This window comes from Macaca nemestrina, chromosome 2 (genome assembly GCF_043159975.1).
Source record: "Macaca nemestrina isolate mMacNem1 chromosome 2, mMacNem.hap1, whole genome shotgun sequence".
In the NCBI taxonomy this organism is placed as follows: domain Eukaryota; kingdom Metazoa; phylum Chordata; class Mammalia; order Primates; family Cercopithecidae; genus Macaca; species Macaca nemestrina.
This window is the reverse complement of record NC_092126.1, coordinates 193295322-193307865: the sequence shown is the minus strand read 5'-3', so window position 1 is coordinate 193307865 and position 12544 is coordinate 193295322. Positions and strand designations below refer to the sequence as shown.

At 34.8% G+C, this 12544-nt stretch overlaps 1 long non-coding RNA gene across 4 annotated transcripts in view; it reads right to left on the bottom strand.

The window, feature by feature from the left end:
* Positions 1–12544, bottom strand: part of LOC105485512 (uncharacterized) — a 175769-nt gene that overhangs the window by 140571 nt on the left and 22654 nt on the right. Inside the window, exon 3 of one of the 4 annotated variants that reach the window (XR_989611.2) lies at positions 2901–3205. The exons of the other annotated variants lie outside the window; for them this stretch is intronic. This is a non-coding gene — a long non-coding RNA (uncharacterized lncRNA). Of the gene's footprint in view, positions 1–2900; positions 3206–12544 lie in introns of those variants that run through there. 4 annotated transcript variants of the gene reach the window in all.

The window sequence follows — 12544 nt, the reverse complement described above, 5'->3', positions numbered from 1 at the left end:
ATGAATATGACATCTGTTAGCAAATACAACTTGGAGATAACTGTTATGCATTTCTAATGACATGTGAAAATGCTTTGAAAAAGAATGAGTTACTATGTAAATGTAAGTTAATATTAAGGGAAACTACACGGTATTGTGAGTCTACTTTATCCCAACACAAACGCTGTCTCCTTTCTGTTGTACTTTCCTGTGCTACTATGTACTCTAGGTATCCACTGTTTTGTGCTTTGTGGGAGAATAGACCCCTGAAGTGACCTCTGTGGACAAAAGATACAGATGACAGAGATGAAGTTTGAATGTCTGCCTAGTCTCTAAAATATAGAAATGATCGGAACTTTTTAATACATGACCTTGCAGGTTGCTTCAGTGTGGCCTCAATGGCCTTGGAACATCATTATGAGATTATTTAGGAAATGATATTCTTATAGTTCTCTGTATATCATTGTTTGCCCTATACCTTCTATCTCCCTACCCCAGCAATAATCAGCTTCATCAGTATCGAGATGTTAAAAGTATGGGAGAGAATAATTGAAATATAAAAACTGAATCTTCTTTTCTTTCCTCTTTCCTTTCTACATCATTTTGTAAACATTCAATTCAATAGATAAAATCACCGTTTGTTGATTTTGACTGGCTTGCTGTCAGTTGGCTTCTACATTTTTGAGGTATATAAGATTTTGAAATGTGTGGAGTCACATCACCTTGCCTCTTTTAACCCTTACTAGTCTTCTGTGAGTTCAACATTCCCTATGGAAGAAGAAGAAGAAGAAGAAACACAGATTACAGGAAGTTTAGTTTGCTTTCCTACTGTTGTGTAGACAAGTGCTTGTCCCTTGACTCAGATTTTATGATAAAAATTTTGGAGTCCTCCTGTTCTCAGGTCTGATTTGTGTAAATATCACCTCAGAATGCACTCACAAGTCAGCACCAGAAGCCTGCCAAGCTAAAGTTAAGAAAATAGCTGGAATCAATTACTGGTGCTTCTACAGCCTAATTTCCTTGCCATCTGAATGTGGATAAATAGAAAATCTAATTTTTATTATATTTTACCTACAACTTTTAATAAATATTAATGCACATGACTGTGGCTGACCTCCTCCTAGATTTAAAATCAATGGTTGTTGATTAAGGTCTTTTGGGCAACATTACAAAGCTGAAGACTTGCTATTTATTCCCATTGCCTATTCTCTGATCCCAAAACAGGTTAACAGTGAGCCTATTAAGAAGAGTAAAGTATTGGAGCACAATCTGGTCAGATAAGAATACCTGAACAGGAAGGATGTGAGCTGTGCCTTTTGAAGCTATATGGGTAATGTAACATTTTTCATTCTTTTTTTTTAACTTGTGATTTTACAATTTTTAATGACCAGAATACTCTTTACAGTCTTTTTTAGCCATATGCAAGCCAAGAATAGCAATTTTTTTTTTTTTTTTTTTTTTTTTTTTTTTGAGACAGAGTCTCGCTCTGTCGCCCGGGCTGGAGTACAGTGGCCGGATCTCCGCTCACTGCAAGCTCCGCCTCCCGGGTTCACGCCATTCTCCTGCCTCAGCCTCCCGAGTAGCTGGGACTACAGGCGCCCACCACCGCGCCCGGCTAATTTTTTGTATTTTTTAGTAGAGACGGGGTTTCACCGTGTTAACCAGGATGGTCTCGATCTCCTGACCTCGTGATCCGCCCGTCTCGGCCTCCCAAAGTGCTGGGATTACAGGCTTGAGCCACCGCGCCCGGCCCAAGAATAGCAATTTAAAGTACATATTTTTAATTTTATAATTTCTTATTTTTTTCTTGTTGATTTTAATCAAAATCCAAATTTATCAGAAATGGAACACATGTTTTACCTATTAACAATTTCATAGCCTTGGGTTCTACCTCTAATTTATAGGATGAATATCTTTTAAAAATATTTCCTTGTGTATATTTCTTCTTTAAATAATCACTAATATCAGATACTGTGTTAGACACTGGAGACTTGAAGGCAGAGAGTACAAAATTCCCGCCCTTATGGAGATTATGACAAGGAATGTGAGGGAGGCTAAATAATTGTGTTCAAATAGTAAAGAGTAAAACTATATGCCTACCTGGAACAGAGAATATGAAACTGGGAGTGCAAAATGCCCGTGTGTAAAATTACAACTTTATGAGTCTGAGGTTTCGTAACTGCTTGGCCTCAAATGTGATCATCTAGAAGCATACATATATATTCATCTATACAGCAATGTGAAACTACTTAAAAGTAGTAAAATTCCCCCAAGATGATGCAGATGATGAAAGAAAAGAATAGCATCAATCTCTGAATCCTGAGAAAGCATCTGGGAATAAGGGAAGATTTAGTAAATAAGATGCAAAAGGAGGAAGTAAAGATTAAGGTGATCAAGATGTGGGTGAAATTTGGAAAATGCAGAAATTCACAGAGATATCTGTCCCACTCCATCAGGAGGAAAGGCTAGTGGAAACTATTGAATGCTAAAGAGATCCAGCAATCAAGCTCATGGACAGACATCATTATGGTCTTCTTTATTGTTAATGAAGATCTTCTTAAAGAGAAGTTGATATTTTCTCTGTTTGCTCTTCCTTAAGCTGAGGTACCATTTCAAGTATGCCTATACAGGTTAATTATGTAATTGGGTATAAAGACTTGATCATACAAAGAATTCTGTGATTTTTTAAAATGCCAAACTTAGTGGGCACCTAGTACCTGGCTTCTTTATATGCTTTCCTCACCAAAAACAGAGGATCCCTGGCAGGAATTTTGAATAATGTAAAGCTGCTGATCCTAGGCTAGTCGCTGATCTATCTAAATTTATCTATCTATGTATCTGTGTGTCTATCTATCTATCTATCTCTGTCATCTAAGTGTGTGTATGTACATACATACATATGGTTTCATTGAGCTCTGGAGTGGAAAGCATAAGAAACTTACTACTACTTGTAATATTATATTATGGGGAAAAATTCATCCCACATTCCAATATCTGATTTCCAAACCTTTGAGGTTCCCTGCATCTAAATTGAACACTTCCTGCAGTAGCTTGTAGAGTTTCAGAGCCGCCTACTGACCCTATCAGTCATGAGATACTCAGGAATCTGTCCAGGATTTTTAGACACATCATTCTTCCTGCTCCTACATTTACAGCATCTTGAATCTCTGGCAAGGTGCCTTCACATTCCATGGCAGATTTAAAACACTGTGGTTTCTGCAATTTTCTGAAATGGTAAACAACAAATGCAACTGAGTATTATTTCCATCAAGCATGTATATTTCATTTGAAGCATGAGTTTAAAACTTCACAAAAATGCAAAGCCATAATCCACCCTTCAGGTAACAAACTGATTATATAATAGTTTTTGTACTTAACACAGAATTAGAAACATTTCTGATAACCATGCTAAAATGTGGGATAAAAACAGGCACCTATGAATTACAAAGCTTTGTTGCCATCAAGAGGCTCCTACTGACATGAAAATGCCTATGTGATTTATTTTAAAAAGGTTTTTTAGTTTGTAATTGCTAGTTAGGAAATATTTTAATGTATTTCAAATGTTTGTGAAAATTAAGAAATAGGAGTTGATTATCACATCTTATGGGTGGTTTCTGTTTTCAATATATACATATTTTATTACTTAGAAGGCTGATCTCTCAATTGTGACTCTCAAAGGGAAAAAATGGGACCTAATAAAACCTTGTGTTCGTTTTGTAATTTTAGATCCTGAGCATTGTATTTTTTTCCGTGATTTTTTTTTTTCCTTTTCAGAATCAGCCCAAACAAAAGTTTTAAAGCAAAAATTGGTTTCATATCCCCTCCCCTTCCTTTTATTTCTTCCATTTCACTTTCTGTAGATTCTTGGTGACACTACAACTTGGCCTCTTCTTTGTGGACAGTGCCTCCATTTTCTATCTCAAAAAAATGAAAAAAAAAAAAAAACAACACAAACACAAACCCATCACTTTATTTTCTAGACTTTAGTTGGTTATTGTGAATGGAAAAATCCCTATAAATAATTTCCAAGGAGCTCATGACTAATGCTATATATGTTAATTCTTCATTAGCAGTTTCAGAGATTAAAGACAGTTATTCAAGACAAGTTTTGACATGTTCAATTTACTTTGATAAGCATTAATAGAATGCATATTTTATGAAAAACATGATTTTAAATAATAGAGTGGTAAAAATGAATGATAAAAGAGGGTTGGGATCTAATATTTTATTGTTTTCATGTATTTTTTCATCTTCAAAATAATGTAATATCCCTGTGTTATTTCCTCAAACGAAGAAACTTAAGCTCAAAGTCCTAAGTTATTTGCTCATGAGGAAACAGTTTAAAAATGTAAAGCATACATTTGAATCCATGTCATCTGTTTCTGTGAAGCAGAATATGACAATAACACAAATAAGGCACCAATAAAGACTATAGAAAACTGGAAAGTGAGGCAAAGAAGGAAAAACACGTCTTAGCAGTCTTGGCAGATGAGAAAATACATGATAATGAAGATAATCTTTGAGACTGGCTTAAAGTATATGTAAATAAAATTGGCTTAAAAGGTAGGAGTATTACAGTTTTAAGACTCACAGCTTAACAATCAATGGCTTTATAAAAATGTAGACGAAAATAGGTAAAATAAATACATTAATTTAGAAGACTTAGGAAGCATACATAGTGAAAAAGTGTAAGATGAGATGAGAAAAAAAGTTAAGTCATATCACTAAAATCCAGGTATGTGTGATAGAAAAATTACAAGTTGTGGAGAAGACCATGAGAGTGTTCGAAGACTTTTAAGGAAACAAACTAATTCAGCCTGCATTTTAGAGAGAATAATAGAGATACAGCATCTAATAAGGATTAAATGAAATTTGGAAGATTAGTCTAGATAAGAAGTTATAATGGTCTGTTTTAGATTGGTAGCTGCATAAGTAAAAAGATGGGTAAGAAACCATCTCAATGAATTGTATCTTCATTGAGATACAATTTATACTTGGCAACTAATTGTCAATAAATGAAGATGTCAATATTTCTAGGATTTGGAACTTGGGTGAATTGGGTGATCATAATGATAATATCAACATAATAGAGGAGGAAGAAGTGCATACTGTAGGGTGATGAGTGATTATTTCTTATTTAAGATTTCTGGAGAAAAGTTAAAGCCCGGTAAGTAGAAGTTATCACAGAGCTCTAAAATTACTTCAGGTCACGCAGCAGTGTTACAAGAGGATTTATATTTAGCTTATTCTTTCACTCTAACCAACAGTGCCTACCCTACTGATTCACTTTTTCTACTCTCCGTTTCCTCCCTCACTCTCAACAATCTAGCTTACTTTTTTCTTCATTGAAAAGACAGTATTCCAAAACTGAAAAAAATCTGCTTTCAAGACTACAAATTTGACCCGACACAGTGGCTCACGCCTGTAATCCCAGCACTTTGTGAGGCTGAGGCGGGCGGATCACAAGGTCAGGAGATTGGGACCATCCTGGTTAACACGGTGAAACCCCGTCTCTACTAAAAATACAAAAAATTAGCCGGGCGTGGTGGCAGGCGCCTGTAGTCCCAGCTACTTGGGAGGCTGAGGCAGGAGAATGGCGTGAACCTGGGAGGCTCAGCTTGCAGTGTAGCTGAGATCACACCACTGCACTCCAGCCTGGGTGACAGAGCCAGACTCCATCTCAAAAAACAAACAAACAAACAAAAAAAAAAAACAGTCATATTCACATAAACCCTAATTCTTTTTTAGTTTAATTCTACTATGGAGAAACTTCTCTTCTTTATTTTAAAGGTCAATAAAATGTATATCCCAACCGATGTTACCTTCTCAAAACACTGCAACAACCAGCCTGACCAACATCATGAAACCCTGTCTCTACTAAAAACACAAAAATTAGCTGGGCCTGGTGGTGCATGCCTGAAATCCCAGCTACTTGGGAGGCTGAGGCAGGAGAATCTCTTGAACCTGGCAGGCAGAGGTTGCTGTAAGCCGAGATCAGGCCTCTGCACTCCAGCTTGGCTGACAGAACAAGACTCTGTCTCAATAAATAAATAAATAAAATAAAAATAAATAAATAAAACAAACCTGCAACCATTACTTATATCTCATTGGCATCCTCAATCTATTTTTTCTTATATTCAGGATTTCAATCAGCATTACATATTTAGCATGTTTGATCTGAAGAAAGAACTACATCAAACTAAAAGGAAAATAAAATGATTTCAGTTACCATCTTGTCTCTCTAGACTCTTTCATACCCTCCATAACCCTATTTCCATTTATTCTTTAACTCACTCCAATTTGGAATCCATTCCCTTTGCACCAACAAAGCTGAACCTTTTGAAGTCTTGGATTATTTCAGAGTTAACAAAACTGCATAGAAACTCTGTCACATAATTAGATTTATCAAGAACGTTCAATATAAGTAACCATTTTTTTCTTCTTAAGATAGTATTTTTTTCTTGGAATGCATGACACTATACCCTCTTAGATAATTCTTTCTTACATTTAAGATCACCCTGTAGTCTCTTTTACAAAATTCACCTCCTCAAAATATTTCTAAAACTGGAGTGTTTTTCTTCATCTTTTCTTCCTCCTTCCTCTTCCCGTCTTCCTCTCGCATCCATTCCTATGGCTTCAAACACATTCTATACATGAATGAATTCAAACTGGGTATCTTCATGCCAGACTTCTTTCTGAATGACAGATTTCTAAGCCCCAATGCTACTTCTAAGATTACTCTCTGGGATTTCAAGATCAAAATGTTTATGAATACTCTGTCTTCCCCAGCCCTCTTTTAATCTTCTTTATCTCAGAAACAGGCCACACCTTTCCTCCTATTGATGGAGCCAGAATCTTAGGAGCCATCTCTTACACATTTCTCTTCTTCACTTAACTCCGTCAATTTAAGAAGTTCATCGTCCTCCTATCCGGTTTCTTAGCCTCTACTTTATTCCTCCCCGCAGCCCACACACACCAACCCATTCTATTTTTTTATTTATATATTTATTTTTATTATACTTTAAGTTCTAGGGTACATGTGCACAATGTGCAGGTTTGTTACATATGTATACATGTGCCGTGTTGGTGTGCTGCACCCATTAACTCGTCATTTACATTAGGTGTATCTCCTAATGCTATCTCTCCCCCCTCCCCACACTCCACGACAGGCCCCAGTGTGTGATGTTCCCCTTCCTGTCTCCAAGTGTTCTCATTGTTCAATTCCCACATATGAGTGAGAACATGCAGTGTTTGGTTTTCTGTTCTTGTGATAGTTTGCTGAAAATGATGGTTTCCAGCTGCATCCATGTCCCTACAAAGGACATTAACTCATCCTTTTATATGGCTGCATAGTATTCCATGGTGTATATGTTCCACATTTTCTTAATCCAGTCTGTCATTGATGGACATTTGGGTTGGTTTTTAACATAGTGTATGCCATACTAAAATAAACCATATTAGTTTAGAAACTTAGAAAGCAAAATAATACAATAAATACTGTGAGCTGACACCAAAATTAAGCAGTAGAATGTTACCAAAATTGATGCATCTACACGTGGGCTCCACCTCATCCCACATCTTGCCTTCCCTCACTTCATTACCCTGTATATTGAGTGAAACTTTACTTTGATACTTGAAATAATTTTCTTTTTTTTTTTTTTTTTTTTTTTTTTGAGACGGAGTCTCGCTCTGTCGCCCAGGCTGGAGTGCAGTGGCCGGATCTCAGCTCACTGCAAGCTCTGCCTCCCGGGTTCACGCCATTCTCCTGCCTCAGCCTCCCAAGTAGCTGGGACTACAGGTGCCCGCCACCTCGCCCAGCTAGTTTTTTGTATTTTTTAGTAGAGACGGGGTTTCACCGTGTTAGCCAGGATGGTCTCAATCTCCTGACCTCGTGATCCACCCGTCTCGGCCTCCCAAAGTGCTGGGATTACAGGCTTGAGCCACTGCGCCCAGCCTGAAATAGTTTTCTACATTTGTGTATATCTAAAAATATATTATCTAAATGTGGTGTTTCCAAATTTTTGATTCTTTTTAGTATTCAACGATTTTTAGTAGGATATCATACTATTTGTTGATTTCTGGGATTTTTTTTGAATCAAGATGTTATTTCCAACATGCATGGATTCCAATTGATGAATTACCCAACTCTTTTGTAGTTACATAGAAAGTAGATTACACTGTGTCATCCTTCTTATTTTTGCTCTTTGAATTCTTCCCAAATCTACTAGCATAACCTAGAAGGTTCCAACATCGCTCACTGTTTCCAATATCTTCTATATTATAACCATCCTGATTTTTTTTTTTAACTTCTTTTAATGTACCAAGTTCTTTTCCACTTCAGGTCATTGTATCAATGCTTGGTTTCCTCTGCCAGGAATACACTTTCCACTCTGCCCTGAAGTCTTCATTTAGAAAATTCCTGCAAGTTTCTTCGGAAAGTTTTCTGATTCTTGTCTCTTAATCTGCTCTTTCCCCCTAAAATTTACTGCCTTTATGAAACACATTACAACTTAAAAACATCAATTCTTTCTTTTGTTTAAGTTTGTTTGTTTGTTTTTTCATCCTTAACGTGAGATGGGAGTGCTTATTAACTGTTCAGACTATAATTTCCATGAGGGTAGTCATTGAGTGTCATTTAATACTACACACTTGTACCTAGTACTAGGCTCATAATAGATACTAAACAAAAGAATAGAAGAATGAAAATATCTGTCTCACAACCTATAGGACATACTGCTGAAGAGAAAATGTAAGCTTCCCACTATTTGTTTATAAGTTTTGCAATATATATTTATAGTGATATGATTAATTTAATTAATGAAAAGAGTGAAAATGTAACACATTGTATTTGTGGATTAAGTATCAAGGTAAAATTCTGCCAAAAATCCTCATTCTAAATTTATTAACGTGCATCTTTTAGAAAACATAAGGATAATCAAGAGAAAACTTAGATAATGTGAAAACTTTAAGTGCTGAATTATTATTCATCCATTGAGGGCACCTTCATCATAAATTCCTTGAGAAACATTTTTCTGAGCTGCTATTCTCTTCCATATTCTCTGATCTTCTCTTTTTTCCATCATTCTTTTTTTAATTGAAACTTAAAACTGCATGTACTTATCATGTACAGCATATTGTTTTAAAGCATATATACATTAAGGAGTGACTAAATCTAGCAAATTTACATATACGTTACCTCACATAGTTATTTTCATAGTGAGAATACTTTGCATCCATTCTCTTAGCGTTTTGTTCAGAAATACAATGCACTATCAGATATAGTCAACATGTGTACAAGTGATCTCTTGAACATATTCCTCTTATTTAACTGAAATTTTGTATCCTTTAACAAACAGCTCCCCAACTACTCCAGACCCTGGTGAAAACCATTTTACTTCTAACTTTCCACGAAACCAACTTTCTTAGATTCTTCATATGAGTGAGAGCATGCAGCAGATGGCTTTCTGTCCCTGGCTTATTTCACTTAACATAATGGCTCCATATTGCAAAAGACAGTATTTTCTTTTTAATTATTGAATAGTTTATTGTGTATATGTACCACATTCTTAAAGCCATTCATCCATTGATGAACACTTAGATTGATTTCATATCTTGACTCTTGTACATAATGATGCAACAAACATGAAAGGGAAGATGCCTGTTGAAATATTGATTTCATTTTCTTTGAATATGCCTACCAGTGGAATTGTTGGATCATGTGGTAGTTCTCTTTATAATTTTTTTGAGGAACCTCTATGGTGTTTTTCATAATGTTTGTGCTAATTTATTTTTCCACCAACAGTGTAAGAGTGTTCTTTTTTCTCCATATCCTTACTAACACTTATCTTTTGTCTTTTCTGTAATAGCCATTCTTAAAGGAGTGAAGTGATATCTCATTACGGTTTTAATTTGCATTTCCCTAATGATTAGTGATGTTAAGCATTTTTTCATATGCCTCTTGATCATTTGCATGTCTTCCTTTGAAAGGTGTCTATTAATGTATTTTGTCCGTTTTAAAATTTGGGTTATTTTCTTGCAATTGAGTGTTTTGAGTTTCTTATATAATTTGTATATTAACACCTTATCAGATGTATAGTTTGTATATATTTTCTCCCATTCTGTATGTTGTCTCTTCATTATGTTGACTGTCTCCTTTCTGTAAAGAAGCTCTTTAGTTTGGTATAATCTTATTTGTCTATGTTTGCTTTTGTTGCTTGTGCTTTTGGGGTCATATTGAAAAACTCATTGTCCAGACCAATGCCATGGAGTTTTTCTTCTATGTTTGCTTATAGTATTTTCATGTTTTGGTCTTACATTTAAATCTTTCACCTATTTCATCCATTTTAAGGTGATGTTTATATAGTGCATGAGCATAAGGTATAATTTAATTCTTCTGCATGTATATATTCAATTTTCTGACCACCATTAGTTGAAGAGATTATTATTTCTCCATTGCATGTTTTTAGAATATTTGTTGAAAATCAGTCAGCTGTAAATGTATGGACATATTCCTGAATTCTGTGCTCTCTTCCATTAGTTTATGTGTCTGCTTATGTTTATATGTCTGTGGTTTATGTGTCTGTGCCAGTACAATATTGTTTGGCTTCCTGTAGCTTTGTAGTATATTTTGAAGTTAGGTAGTATGTGGTCATCAGCTTTTTTAAATTATGATTGCTTTGACTATTTGGTTTTTTTTTTTCTGATTTCATATGAATTTTAGGATTTTTTTCTATTTTTGTGAAGAATGTCATTGGTATTTTCATAGGAACTGCAATGCTTCTGTAGATTGCCTTGAATAGCATGGGCATTTTAACAATGTTAATTCTTCCAGTCCATAATTATGGGCTATCTTTTCATTGATGTGTGTCATCAAATTATTTCATCAGTGTTTTATGGTTTTCAGTGTACAGATATTTCATCTCCTTCATTAAACTTTTTCTAAGTATTTCATTTTTTGTAGCTTTATAAATGATTTTTTTTTAAATTTCCTTTTCAGGTAGTTTGCTCTTATGTATAGAAATACTACTGATTTTTGCATGCCAATTTTGTATTCTTCAACTTTATTGGAATTCTATATTAGTTCTAGCAGTTTTCTGGTGAAGTTTTCAGGGTTTTCTATATTATAAAATAATGTTATCTGCAAACAGAGACAATTTAACTTATTTATTTCTAATTTGGATACTTTTGTATTTCTCTCTTTGTTCAAATTACTCTGAATAGGACCTCCAGTATGACATTGAATAGAAGTGCTGAGAATGGGCATTTTTGTCTTATTGTGAATCTTAGAGAAAAAGTTTCCAGCTTTATTCCGTTAAGTGTGATATCAGCTGCGGGTTTGACATATAATGTTTTTATTGTGTTGTAGTACAATCCATCTTTACCTTATTTGCTGAAAGTTTTTATCATAAAAAAGTTAAAAATTGTCCAATACTCTTTCTACATATATTGAAATGACCATATGGATTTTGTCTTTAATTATGTTAATGTGATTTATTGATTTATGTATGTTGAAACATCTTTGCATTCTTTGGATGAATCTTAGTTGATTACATTGAATGATATTTTTAATGTACTACTGAACTCAATTTGCTAATATTTTGTTGAGAATTTTTGCATATGTGTTATTTTTGTTAATCAGGACTATTGACTTGACCTGTAGTTTTCCTTCATTTATTTATGTTTTGTAGTGTCATTATCTGGATTTGGTATCAGAGTGATGGCTGGCCTTGTAAAATAAGTTTGGAAGTATTCCCTCCTCTTCAGATTTTTGGAAGACTTTGAAAAGAGTTGACATTCGCTCTTCTTTAAATGTGTGATGGAACTCAACATTGAAGACATCAGGTCATGGGGTTTTCTTTGAAGAGAGACTTTTTATTATTGATGCAATGTCCTTAATCATTTTTGGTTGGTTAAAAATTTACATTTCTTTATAATTCAGCCTTCGAAGGTTGTATACGTCAAGGAATTTATGCATTACTTGTAGGCTATCTAATTTACTTGCGTACAATTATTCATAACAGTTTCTTAGGATCCTTTGCACTATTTTGTCATTCTTATTTCACTTATACTCACCTTTCTTGTGATTAATAACCCATCATCCCATAACTTCAGACCTCTGCCTTAAAATTTTGACAAAATTTTACTTTTAGTTATTTAATTTCCCATTTTACTTTCTTTGGTTATGCTAGTAATTATGGGGTTGGGCATATGGCCAGGCCTGTATTAGCCTCTGATACGATTGAAGTTCAGGGTAATTAATCATCTCTATGAGACTGGTGCCTGGCAGAAAACTCAAGTATGATTTGTAGACATGGCTCACCTAGTGGGTGACTGACTGATAAGCAATAATTGTTTTCTTGATTTGTCCCAGAATCTGGCTGCTTGGAGATTAAGCTAAAAGTGGAGGTTGCATAATTTTAGCTCTTCTGGTTGAAAGTCTGTGAGAGGAATAAGGCAGAAAACCTTTTAAAATAACCTTATGAAATTTAGAACATTTAAAATGGAAATTGAGGAATTTTCTGCAAGAAAGACATAAATAATTGTAGCCTGAAGCAGTATGCTCAGC